The sequence below is a fragment of the Heterocephalus glaber genome, unplaced genomic scaffold (assembly GCF_053883595.1).
Source record: "Heterocephalus glaber isolate CG9 unplaced genomic scaffold, H.glaber_assembly_v1.0 deba00001497, whole genome shotgun sequence".
Taxonomy (NCBI): domain Eukaryota; kingdom Metazoa; phylum Chordata; class Mammalia; order Rodentia; family Bathyergidae; genus Heterocephalus; species Heterocephalus glaber.
In genome coordinates this window covers 3,275,540-3,289,451 of record NW_028258320.1, presented here as the reverse complement: position 1 = coordinate 3,289,451, position 13,912 = coordinate 3,275,540, and the positions used below count along the sequence as shown (strand labels likewise).

Sequence of the window (13,912 nt, the reverse complement as noted above, 5' to 3'; positions counted from 1 at the left end):
ATGCTTCTGTTACAGTTGAATGGGCCAAAAGTAGTCCAGGTTCTTCTGCACAACAAGGAAAGAATTGCCAAGTGTACACCTTGTAGTATGTAGTAAGTAGCTATATTTATTGAAGATCAGGGGACAGTAGCAGGAACAGGGAGAAGAGTGACGGGAAAAGGGGACTCGAGCAAAAGGAGAAAAAGACTGGAATATGAAGGGGAATAAAAAGGGACTCGATAACTCAGGCTTCCAGTATTGATAGGGTCAGACACCACTGATCTAAGGCACCTCCCACTGTCTCTCTCACTGATGTCAGTAGTCTGCAGGACCTCCTAAGCTTCAGCCTGGGCAATCATTAGGATGGTGTTGTGTTTATAGTTAAATGGAGAGAAGGAAAGTGGCTCACACAACTTCCTTGCTTTAGGATTATGGAAGCATGGATAATCATTAGGGTGGTGTGGCATTTACAGTTGAATGAAGGGAAAGGAGTGACTCTTTCAGCTCCTAACTGTACCACTTCCATGCCTGTCCTCTTTCACAGGTGTCAGACCTACATCGGATCTCTGAAGCTCTCTTCACCTATTCCTGTTCCCTCCTCCTCTCTCTCGTGCACATCTAAATGTATCTTTGTGTCAGCTTCCCGGACAGCCCGAAGTGGCTCACGTACTTCTCATGCTACCTTCTTTCCTTACCTATGCCTTTGCCCTCTGTCTTCACTGCTGAGCCTCCTTTTCTTCACGGACCCTCATCACGGACAGTTCCATTCTTAGACTGACTCTTCTTGATCTCTTTGCGATCTCACTCATTTCTGTGACCTTAAATATAATTTTTGTGTCATTGACTGTCCAGTCTGTCTCCAGCTCTGATCCCTTAGAATTCCATACTGTACTTAGTCACAGTCTCCACTTGGATATTGATGGTAATCTAAAAGGTAATGTGTTTTGAAGCACTCTTGGTCCTCCTTATCAAGACCTGACCTCCCTCAGTTGTCCTCATCTGAATAAATGACTCCAGCCATTCTAGATGGGTCACTTTCCCCATCTCCCATCAGCAAGTCCTATCAGCCGATCTCTTACGTATCTCCCAGATCAGTCCCTTTTCTCCACCTTCACTACTGCCACCCTCCGGAGTGCCCCCCGCCCCCCACAGCACTCTGTCCCACCACACTCATCACTGCTCCCACTTCATTCACGTCTCAGTACCCAAAACTGAGCTTTGAAAAATACACATCAGATCCAGTTTTTCCCTGTCATTGGAACTACAGAAGCTCTTTGTCAAACTTAAATAAATAAAACACAGGCTCTTTTATATTGCTTATAAAACCCTAAATGATCTGGCCTCTACCCACCCCTCAGATCCACCTCTTCCTGTCCCCAGCCTCAGCCGCAGTGCTTTCCTTCACTTCCTAGGATGAGCCAAGATTATCTTGAGCCTCTTATCTCATCCCTAGGTGTTTGTCCTCCTCATCACTCAGATCTTGGCCCCAATGCTACCTCCTCAGGGAGGCCTTCTCGGTTTGACTAGTCTAAAGTAATTAGAAAGTATCCAGTCATGTTAGGACAATCACCCTTTTTCGTTTTCTCAATAATACTCACACTTTCTGATCTTTTTCTTACTTACCGTGTCTCCCCAAGTGGAACACAGTTTCCTTCCCCTTTCTCTCTAGCTTTCACTACACCCAAATCACTCAGCTCTGTACTTCCCTAGGTAGCAAGCACTCATACTTACCTGTGAAATGAGTGCATTGGCACAATTTTATATTTCACCTCCATGAACGTATTTTTTCCTCTGGAAGAAAAAACTAGTGAATTTTCCCAACTCTGCATTTCTAACCTTGTAGCTCCTCTGACATCCATCCTTCCTTATGCTGCACTTTTCCTTGAATTTGTACATAATGCCAGCACAGTTACAATCCCATTAGAGCGCATTCCACGGGGCATGCTGCTGGCTTTGTGATAGTGGAATTTATCACAGCACCAGAAATTGCATTTCCAGTCCACAGAAGCTGAGGATGAAGCAGCTAATTGTCCGTTGCTCCATGGAATAAGAAGCCAAGAGCTCTGATTCTGAAAGAGGGTGTGAGACCTAGCGAGATCCACACTGCCTTCTCCAGGCTCCTTGGTGTTTTATATGGAATATTGGCCTGGGGATTTTTGTTTGTTTCCAGATAAATGCTTAGTGACTTGAGTATTAAAAGAAGGGATAGTTGGAGACAAGGGAAAAATTTAAACAGTTATTATTTGATGACAAGGAAACATTCTCGAGTTCTTTTTTTTATTATTTAATTCAGCTGATCTACTTTCTGTGGCAGAAACAAGCACACCACCAGGTACTGTTTGTAAACATGAGAATACACAGGGCCAGGGCCAGAGGGCGAAACAGGTCAAAACAGAACACAGTTCCTATTATGAGATCTTTTGTGCTCATAATTTTTTTGTGATCACAGCAGTGAAGGTTTCTGTTTTGTTTGTTCATTTTTGCTTTTAATCGGGCATCCTTCTGAAATGTGGAAACATTTCACTTTATTATGAAAATATTCTTTCATTGTAGTGACAGTTGTGTTCAAGTCCGGCCATTAAATTTCTATTTTAAGGGTTCGGTTGTTACAGTGTGAACATGTCTTAAGTTACTTTGAAGTCATGAATTCAGAATTTTTTCTTGGTGTCTCAGACAAAAGAATTTTTACCCTCTCTCTTATACCCATAATACTTGATACATGGCCCTTATACTGTAGTTGTATTTGCCTGTGTCTGTAACTGAAGGAAGGAGGCGGGATATGTTTTATTCACTTTTGGATTTTCCCACCTGTAATCTCCCTCCAGTCTCTATCATTCTTAATTTGGTTTCTGGGACCAAGGAGTTTTCAATAGGTCTGTGCAGAGCAGTCATGTCTGTTCCTTCCTTAGTCTGTTACTTCCTTCCATCATTCACCCCATCATGTCCTGCCTTTGTTGGCAAAGCTGTGTGATTAGTCATCAACTGTTCTAGTCTTTGTTGAGTTGCCAAAGTAGTGTGTGAATCTGCTTGTTCCCTGCGTGTTTGTTGTATTGCATGGTCTTCCAGTTCTTAGATTGAGATCTTCATTGATGAGGCCATCTTGTCTTCCTTGCCGATAAATACAGTCTGTGCATGAAGAAAAAGCTTACCTATTTCCCTTCTACATTTTTATATATGTTTCAGTGGAGTCTGTGTTGGTGTCATCTTGTTTATCTTCTTAGACTCTAATTTGTTTGAAGCCTAATCTAAATGAGTCAGTGCTGTCACTGAAAACCAGCCCTGTGACAGGCACATAGGAATTCCTGCCGAATCTTAAGGTGCTGTGTCTGCTCTTAAGAAGCCAAAGTTTGGTTGGAGAATGAAAAACTTGCTGTGTTGCTTTATTTACAATGTGAGAATTTTAAAGATGCATCAGATGCCTTGATTGTAAGACTGATCTCAAATTCAGAAGTACAAGCAGTCTGGACCGTGCTCCAAGAGATGGAATCCTGAGGATTTTGAGAAAAAGCCAAAGGACCTAAAGCTTGTTTGACTAGCTTTTCCTCTTCTGTTACCTTTTCCCCCATTTCCCTGGCCTCCTCTCTACCATTGCCATGGTAAGGCAGCTCACCCCTGGTGGTAGAAGTATCAGGGAAGATGCTACCTCTCTAATGTTTCCCTTAAAAAATTATAAAAGGTAAAGAAGGGGCTGGGGATTTATTTAGCTCAGCGGTATAGCGTCTGCCTGGCAAGCATGAGGTCCTGAGTTTGATTCCCAGTACCAAAAAATAAAACAAAACAAAAAGTAAACAAGGCTGTCTAAAAAGGGACACAGTTATCATAACTTTGCAAATGTGAACTTATACAGCAGTGCACCCAGCACTGTTTTCCACACAAGGAGGTACTGTATGTACCAATTAATGATGGGTCCCTTTTTTCTTATCTGTTTTTCTAACAGTAGAACTGTAATTGTATATGCAAAATGATGTTGGGGCCAATTCTGTCTTTGCAAAGATGTTAGTTGTAAATTTATCCCATTATATTATTTCAACACGTGCTTTATTATTTATTTTTGCTGTTAGAATGCTGCTAGCATTTGTTTATTAAGGATCAGTACACAAATGGTAAACGTCTAGCAGGAAATATTGCTGTCTGGCTGAGGGTGCTGGGACCTTGTATGATGTATTTCTTCTGTAATTTTATCCCCTAGTAGAGGCTCCACCATGTCCTCTTGTAGCCTCCAGAATGTCATAGAAACTTGAACCGCTTTTAAGTTAATTCTTTTAGAGCCTAGCCTTTTGCTCATCTTTCAGACTTTTACGGTGCCCTGACGTGTCTGAGGTTTAGGAAAATTAGGCTCAAGTTGATGAGGGGGTCTAATATAAGTCTTTGTTGCTGAGTGAAATTCAGTGGTTTTGGCTCATGGGAATTTGCATAAAATTGCTGGTTCATTTGATTCAGTTCCCTCTGGACTACACCCATAGAGTTTTCTCTGAGTTTAACTGGGTGATTCCCACCCCACACCAAACTCAAAGTGGAACACAGTGGGAACTTTGAGGTTTATACCTCAAGCCATAACTCATCATAGAGCTTTATGGGGTTTCGAAAAAACAAAACAAAACCCAGCCTAGATTTTAAATCTTTAAGTGAAATATTTATTGAAACTAGACTAAACAATCTAGAGTAGTAGGGATCTTCAAAGTCATTTGGCCAAACTCTCCACCTGATACATGATTCCGGGACACAATTTGAAATTGATTAAAAAATTTATAGCAAATTAACATCCTGTAGGATTCCATATTTATCCTTTGGGAGGGAGGCTGTTGACTTGGTGGTTCAAGTATGCTGCATTCATATGAATTTATTTTCCTGTGTAATCTATCAAGAACCAAGGGAGATGTGTTAAACCTCCAGGCGTGCTTATAATTCTACTTGTAATTCTGTCAATTTATGCCTTACATTCATGGAGCTTATGTTATCTATTTAGAATTGTTACATCTTCCTGAGACTCTTTCCTGTTATCCTGTGTAGTGACTGATTTTATCTCAAACAATTCTTTATATCTTAAACTTATTTAAAACAACAATAGGTCTGTTGTATCTTATCTGAAGCCAACAGTATAGAATAGCACATAAAGAGCACTAAAGGGGCTGGGCTGGCATCCCTTGTGAACACACAAGGAAATGTGTGAATATTCACACTAAGTGGAATATATAAATATATTCTTCCCTTTTTTACTTTCTTCCAATATTCTTGTACATTAGTTGTGTCTCTTTGTCAGCGGGGTATGATTTTTATTTTTTAATCCAAGTTTTAGTCAATTGTTTCTATTATAATTGTATTTATTCTAGTTTTTCTGTTCCTTTTCTTTTTCTCCCTTTTTTCTTATCATCTGTTTTACTTACTAGCTTTTCTTTGTTTTTTTCCCACTGCTTATTTGGAAATCTTATATTCTCTTCTTTTAATGTGATTTTTAAAAATTTATAAGCATCCTTGATTTCATAGACTTTAATTAATATCTCTAATCTTCTGATCTATGATGAATCATTATTTTCCCATTTTACCTTAAGGTAAAATGGGTTTTTTTCCTGTTTTTCTGTCATTGTTATAAAAGATCAATGAGTATTTAGATTTTCCCCATTTCTACAAGCTTCTTCACTCAGCATTGCCATTTTCAGGTCTCCTTTCTGATCTCCCTTTCTTCCTTCCTGAACCCATCCTTTGGTGGCTCTTTCAAAGAGGGTCTGTGAGTGAGCTCTTTCAGTGTTGATTTCATTTGAATTTGTGACAGTTGTGTTTTCTTGGTACCCTGAAGATATCATTCTATCATCTTTTACAATGACCCTTGACTTAAAAACTCAGTTCATTCCCGAGGGCTGGTTGTAACTCAAGTTGATCAACTAAAGGCTCAGGCTTCTCTACACAGCCTTCAAAGTCTCTTTCCTGTATACAGGCAGATCTCAGTGTCCTTAGAGAGACATTGGCCCAGGATTTCTCAGTTAACCCCACACAGGAAAGGACGCTGTCATGTTCATTCCAGAACTCTTTAAGGGTTAAATCTGTATCAGACCATCTGGAAGCACAAGTGGCTGGCATTTGGGTCATAACTCAAGACTTTGTTCATAAGTTAAAACTAAAATTCTGGTCATAACCCAAGTTGTTCGTATGTCAGGCTGGTTGTAACTTGAGGCTCCACTGTAATTTTTGCTTTTAAGAACTCTGCTTTAGTCTATTTGGTCTTTTTTTAGGAAATGTCTCTTTGCGTTCTTTTTGAAGAGTTTTCCTTTGTGTATGTGTTCTGTGGCTTCTCAATGATATGTCTCAATGTGGATTTATTTTTATCTATCCCACTGAGAACCCATTGTGCTTCCTAAAGCTGAGGATTCATGTCTGTCATTAATTCTAGAAAATTCTCAGCTATTCTTTTTTTGAATATTTTCTTTCCCCCATTCTCTGTAGTGCCAACTTCTGTAATTCATATTAAACATATATTTTCCTTCACATTTAGTGACATCTCAGACATATATTTTCTATCTTTTTATTACTCTTCGCAACATCTTAGATAATTTCCTCAAATATCTCTTCTACTTCAACAAGTCTTTCCCCACTTATGTTTCATCTTTCATTTAACCCTTACATTGAGTTTTTAAATTTTTAATGATTGCATCTTCATTTTAGAAAATCTGTTTGGTCATTTTTTTCCTACCCTTGTTTGTCAGTTTCTTGCTATTTTATTATTTTATATTAGCTTAGCTATTCAGTAGTCTTAAACACATTTACTGTGGAGGCTTCTCTGGTTGTTCCTGTAGGTCTAGCTCGGCTGCGTGTGGGTCCCATTGACCTTTTCTGTGGCTCGTGCCCTTGTTGGTTTCATTGGTTTTGACTGTGCGCTCGTCTCCAGTGGAGTTCTGTCCATCTCTACCCGTATCCTGTTGTGTGTTGGTTATGGGCTTGTCACTATGGTCTTAGACTTATTTTTGCTTCTGCCTGCTGCTCCAGTGCTATAATAATCCTCAAGCCACTTTTTAAATTAATCTTAATGATTGAGATTTGCAGAGCAGTTGGGGAGTATAAATTTATACCTCTGGATAAGTCAATGTTATAAATGCTGAAGAGAGACTTTTTCTTTTTCCATGCTTGGTGTAGGCAGAGTTAATCAAGTTTTCTTCTTCCTATATTAGTAGGTAGATGATTTTTTTTTTTTGTCTTGTACATTCTTGTAGTGATGGCCACAGGTTTATACAGATATCTCAGTTCCAACTACCCACTTCCTGCTGGCCTAAACCGGGAGAGTCTAAGAAAAGCACTTTCCCCACCCCACATTCCTATGTTTGCCCCAGCATTAACTCATGGACTTTACTTTCTTTTTCATTTACCTCTTTGTTTTGGTCCCTAGGTTCCTTTCTTATATTCTTGCGAAGTTAACTAAACATTTAAAGACATATATATTGTATTTTATCCAGAATGTCTAAGTAGATTTTTAGAAGAAAAGATTTCAGGCTTTCTGGGCAGCTATAGTGGAGAACTGGAAGTCTCAATCATATTAATTTTCTTGCTTTGTAGTAATGCAGTTGGTTTGTTTATTGCTATTGAGCTTCAGGACTTTCTATTGATCCTTGTTACATTTTGTTTAGTTTTGGTCCCTCACTCTACCTCTTTCTTTCCTCAATCCTGAATCACTTATCTAGTATGTTAATTTTACCTCCTAGCCCCGAGTCATTTGTAAACTTGATGTGCACACCATCAGGTCTTCCATAATTGCTTGGAAAAGTTATTGAACAGGAGTAGTCCATTTACCTAGCCTGGAGACACTGCCACTAAAGATCTCTGTCAGTGGATATTGATCAGAACTCTTTGAAGCCATTCCAAATGTGTCCAGCTCTGTTATTCATTTCAGCTTACATTTCAACATTTTGCCCACAAGGTTTCCTCTTACTGAACTTGCTCAGCTCAGTCCATTTCAGTTCAGCCAATATTTTTCAAGTAAAAATTATGTGCCACAAAATAGACATGTTGACCAGTGGAATAGAACTGAGCATGCAGAAATAACTCCACACATTCAAACATCTGACTTTTGACAAAGGGACCAAAAATACACACTGGAGAAAAGAAAAGGTAGCCTCTTTAACAAATGGTGCTAGGAAAACTAGTTATCCACATGGAGAAGAATGAATCTAGACACTTAGCTCTCACCCTGTATTAAAATCAAATCAAAATGGATAAAAGACCTAAAAATAGAAACATGGAATCTGCTGGAAGGTAAAATAGGTAAAACTCTTGAAGGCATAGACAAGGACTTTCTGAACTGAACCCCAGCTGCACAAGAAATAATAATGAATCAGTAAATGGGAGTGTATCAAATAAAAAAGCTTCTGTACAGCAAAGGACTCAACCAACAGAGTGAAGAGGCAGCTTACATAATGGGAAAGAATTTTTCCAGCTATTCCTGGCAATAAGTACACAAGAAAAAAAAAGTTCAACATCTTTGGCCAATACAGAAATACACATCGAAACAACACTGAGATTCCATCTTACTTCAGTAAGAATGGCTATCATCAAGGACTGGCCTGCTTCCTTATGTTGACCTGCTTGCTCAGGTTTTCCTACTTATTCCAAGATTTCATCTCATTTTTATTATTGGTCTTTGAAAATATATTAGGCAAACTAATGACATAATCAGACTCAGTGAAAGAGCTTAACTTAGTTAAGCATTAAGTTTTTATCTAGGTTACAAATTTTAGATTTGATACTTACTTTTTTCTTTCTGTAACCCCAACTAACATTCTGTTTTGTTTAGTTTTGTTTTGTTTGAAACAGGATCTTGCTATGTATTCTAGACTGGCCTTGAACTCACTATGTAACCGAGGCTGGCCTCAAACTCATAGTGATCCTCTGGCCTTTGCCTCATGAGTGCTGGGATTACAGGTGTGTGTCACCACACCTAGCTCCCAACTGACAGTCATTAATCAGAAAGTCCCGTCAGCATTTCTTCTTTGATGCATATCATGTCTTTCCCCATTGCACTATTCCCACATTTATTGCCCATCCCTTATCTTTTCTTCTATGATAATGCGGTAACCTCTTAAATGTTTTCCATTTCTCCTGACTTTAATTTTAGTCTTGTGCTTTCTGAATTATTGTTCATGATCTGGTAGGCTTCAAAATCATTTAACTTATTTATGATTATAGCTTTTTAATGATATAACATAGAACAGATAGTATGAGGGCCTGTGGCATGTAAGAAGGGTAATTTTCATGAAACTTTTGTTTTATTTATCAATATGCCAAATGTTAATTTACCATCTATATGGGAGATACTGAATGTATGGTTGTCATTTGGAGGGGAGCTTATCTAGCATTTGAACCTTTCTCTTGTGATTAGAATACTCTATATCATATGCATCTTGATAGAAGGTAAGGCTGCCTTCATTATCCTACACTTGATCTTAGCCAAAAGGCCGAGAAGCGATGGCTGCCTTCATTATGGAAGCTTCAAAACAGTCTACGTCTGTCTGCTTTCCCAGCATCCCTTGCAGCTAGGGGCTGGCTTGGGACCTAGGCTTGCTTCATCAGATCCCTGAAATTGATCTGAATTGGTGCTGACAGAAGCAGGGAAGATGCATACCTTGGCTGCTAGTGGTGGCAGTGGCTGCACCTTTAGGTTTCTGGGCAGCAGCAATGATAGCTCCAGCAATGGCATCTAGTGACAGCAGTGGGTTCCCGCCAGAATGGTCCTGGGAATAGTTGATTGGAGTATGATTCTGGATATCTGTTTTCCTTCTGTTCCTGCTTTTTTTTTCTGAGTCTGATATTTTAACCTACTTGGAGATTTTATGATCCCTGTGTTTCCTTTCAATTAATTTCTTTTTTCCTTGCTATGGTCTGAATTTTATCACCCACTCTTACCCTCAGTGCCATTTCACATGTTGAAGCCCTCTCCTCCTGATATGACTGTGTCTAGAGATAGGATCATTAAGAATTAATTAAGATTAAATAAGGTCATGACACACAGGACTGTAGTCTTAGAAGAAGAGGAAGAGAGAGCAGTCTTTTTCTCTCTTCTATTGGAGGATACAGCCAGATGGCAGCTACCCACAAGCAAGGGAGAGATCTCACCAGAAACCAAACCCTGACTTGGATTTGGACTTTCCAGCCTCCAGAACCATGAGATAAATGTGGATGGGTTATGCCACTCAGTCTAGGTAGTTTTGGAACAACAGCCCAAGATGGCCAATGTGCTCTTAACATAACGAAGAGTTAGTTTAGTTACCCACATTTAAGAACTTCGAAATTTCTTTCCTTTTTTTTGGTACCAGGGATCAAACTCAGGACCTTGCACTTGTGAGGCAGGTGGCAGAACCACTGAGCTAAAACCCCAGCCCAAGAACTTTGAAATTTCATAGGGTTGTCATAAAGGTTAACTGAGATAACTATATTACCTGTCCTATGGTACATTTTCAGCAAATGCTGGTTGTGCTACTATTATTACTAAGTTGTTGTTAAAGACAAAGGAAGATGTGGGGAAGAAGACAGCCCTATCAGTGAAGGGAATTAGCTGGAGATGTCAGGGCTGAGGTGGGGACCACAGGGATGAGGAGTGCCTGGAGAACAAGCCAGACAGGAGTGACACAGGAACATGACCCTCAGCTGACGTCCAGGATGGAGAACAGGTCTTTCTTCCCCAGCCAACCCCAGCCCCAGGACCAATGCAAGGGTAGGAGGCCAGACCCTCACACCAGCTCCATCCCCTCACCCAGCCAACTACAAAGCCATGCGTGGATTCTGTCACCTGAGCCAAGGGGAGCCTGGGCCCCCCTCCAGCCACTGCAGTCCTTCATAAAGAAACCAGAGACCGGTGCTCGGCATGGATACTGAGTCTGTAAGTCCTCTAAGTCCTTTCAGGTCCTCCTCAAAGAACGTTTCCTAAGTGACACCTGCAGTCACCCCAGCAGAAACAAGCTATGCAGGATGCCTTCTCCATATTTGCTTCCCACCTGGATCACAACTTGTATGTTGTGTGTACATCATTACCTTCACTCCAGCTGGACTCTGAGGTTCTTAAAGACAGAGATCCTGGCCTGACCCATTGATATGGCCTTGCAGTAATCCACAGTGCTGTGTTGACAGACACATGATGGATATGGAATGAAAAAGCAGTCACTTTACAGATAGAACAGGCACCTATTGCACTTGACTATTTCCTGAAACTGATCAGGTGTGATCCACAAACAGCAGGTCTAGCACCCTCCTGTGGTTGGCTCGGGGAGGGTGCTGGAGGCCTAACCTAGGCAGTATGCACAGAGTGGGTCAGGTTGCTGTTACTTCTAGGGGAAGAGGACTCACTAAAGGTAACACAAAGTGAACTCTGTGAGTGAGCCAGACCCTGAAGTCAATAAATTCCAGCATTTGCTGAGAACCCCTTTCTTTAGCTATAATCCAGGGTGACATTATGATTGGGTGTAATCATACCAACAAATTATTGCTGTAGACATGAGGCTCCTCTCCTCAGATGCACCCCAAGCCCTCCCTGGGCTGCCTCCTTTCTCTCTCTGGGAGAGCCACATACTGGAGAGGGCAAGGCTGTGTCCCCATGGAGCAAGGACCTGCTCACCCATTTGAGCAGCTCTTGCCATACAAAGCACTCTGTCCAGTGCTTTTCCTGAAGAGTGACGTCGCTTGCTCCTGCCTGGCTCACTCAGAAAGGTCGTTTGCAGGAAAGAGACGCAAATAAAACGTACACTGCCACCCCGGCACCCTTTCCACAAGTCTGAGTGTGCTGGGGCTTGGCCCGCACTTGCCACCTTGCCCTGGCTGGGCCACCCCAGCCCTGCTGGCTCCGCCCTGTGTCCCCAAGGATGCAGGCACACCTCCTGCCCTGCAGGACTCTGAGGACGCAAGCTCTGTTCCCGGGAGCTACCCCTTCACATCTCCTATGGGGGCCAAAACCCAAGTCCCCTCCTGACAGAGCAAAACCCGAGTTTTTATTATAATTAAAGTTTTCAAAGTAACTGGCTGGGAATGAGAAGTAGCATCTTCAAGGGGAAATAAACTGAGGACAGACCTGTGGGAGATATGGGAAGTATTTTAAAGCAGAGGAAATGCTTCCCCACTCCAAGGGGGCACGGATGTATAATGAGACTTCTGGAGAGAAGCCTAGACTCCGCGCCTGGCGACATCGGCGCATGCGCCATATTGACCCCGTGAGTGACTCCGTGTGGGCGGCTTTAGCCCGTCCTCCGGATCAGTGAAGGGGAGGGAGTGTGAACTGGGAGGCGGGGCTTCCTGTGCACACTGGATGCTTTGAGAAGGAGTTTAAAAATGACCTTTGAAACATTGGGTTTGTTTTGTTTTGTTAGATTTGCTCATTTACTTTTTCCCCCGGGGCCTCTTTTTGCACTTTCTCACAGTATCCAAGCGAACACTTTAAGAGGATATATTTTACCCTTTATTTCACACATTAAATGGTGTTAAATAAAAGCAAATAGGTAAATACTTTTGGAGAAGGGACTTATTTAAGTCACTTTCTAGCCTTTAACTACAATAAAAATTGTATGATATGAAGTCGCTCAGTATTTAGTTGTAGTACTAAATGTTTCAATAAATTTTATGGTTTAAAAAATGTTTTCCTAATACATTTTATTTTTAGTAGACTCTATCTTTTATTTCTAAAAAGGGCCTTAAATACAATAGTATTCACATAATTATATTAGTGCTTTGAAACTAATATTGACTATTACTTAAAATTATATTGGAGAGTTTGATTATGTGTTTCTTATGTGAGAGTTTAGTGGAAAATTAATTTAATCTGGAAGACCGGAGTAGAAGCATTCAGGGAAAGTTACCATCCGGTAGCATGGGATTCTGGGTGCTCAAAGCCTATGCAGTGATTAAACTTGACCACAGGCTGGGGGTGTGGCTCAGTGGCCTGCACCTGCCTGGCAAGCACAATGTCCGGAGTTCAATCCCCAGTACCGAAAAAAACAAAAATAATAACAACAACAACAACAAAACTTGACGAGAAATGAAATGGCTGCTTTGTGGGGTGATGAGCTTCTCATCCTGGAAAGTATTCACAGAAGGCCGAGTGACCCTGTATTAGGAATGCCAGAGTGCACTGGGTTTCTGATTCTAGGGGAGATGTTCAAGAGGGAGAGGCTTCTGAGGGCTCTTTGGGTTCCACAACAAAAGCTGTAAGTAGTTTGGTTTGTCACTGTCACATCCCGTGTTTGAACTCATGCTGCGTTCATTCTGCTTTTAAAAAGAGAACCAAAAAAGAACTAAAAGAAGTTGTTCCTAATTATTTAAGATACAGTTGAACACTTCTAATTTTCTAATTTTCACATAGGGCAAAGAATTTATTCAGGTTTTAAAAGGTATGCAAAAAGGGCTCTCTAACTTTTTCATCTTACCCCCAGGCAAGAGAAAAGGACATAAATATGTTTTAGCTATTATTTTTGTCTTCTAGATCTCCTGTACTTCAAGCAATGCATTCTTGTTTATATTTTTTCTTTATGTATCAAATTGAAATATGTTCCACATATTTTTATGTAGAATCAACTGTCACAGAAAACAGAGTCTATTCTGAGTCCAGAGTGCCCCGATTTGCTGGGAAATAACAGCAGAGGGCTGGCAGTGATAGCTCCTTCCACACGCAGCCGTCTGTCATTGAGATGCTGAGGGGTAAAAAGGGAGTGTAGTAGTTTTCAGTCTCAGAATCAAGGCTGCCATCATGTGGGGAAATTAGAGGTCATTGTTATGCCATTGTCGAAGACTGAGTGATGTTTCCAGAAATAGGGATTTCAAGATATGCTACTTTCCGTGTCTTCTTTGTGGCCCATAGTCCTCCACCCTAAAAATGCTAGCTTGGGCTCTGTGAACTGCTGCTTCACACCCCGCCAATCACGAAAAAGCCGCTTAGGTTGGTTTCTTATTATATATGCAGTTAGCACCATGG

At 40.9% G+C, this 13,912-nt stretch overlaps 1 protein-coding gene across 6 annotated transcripts in view; it reads left to right on the top strand.

Annotated features, from left to right (window-relative positions):
• Positions 1-13,912, top strand: part of Kif6 (kinesin family member 6) — a 319,165-nt gene that overhangs the window by 31,836 nt on the left and 273,417 nt on the right. The gene's annotated exons all lie outside the window — the stretch shown is intronic.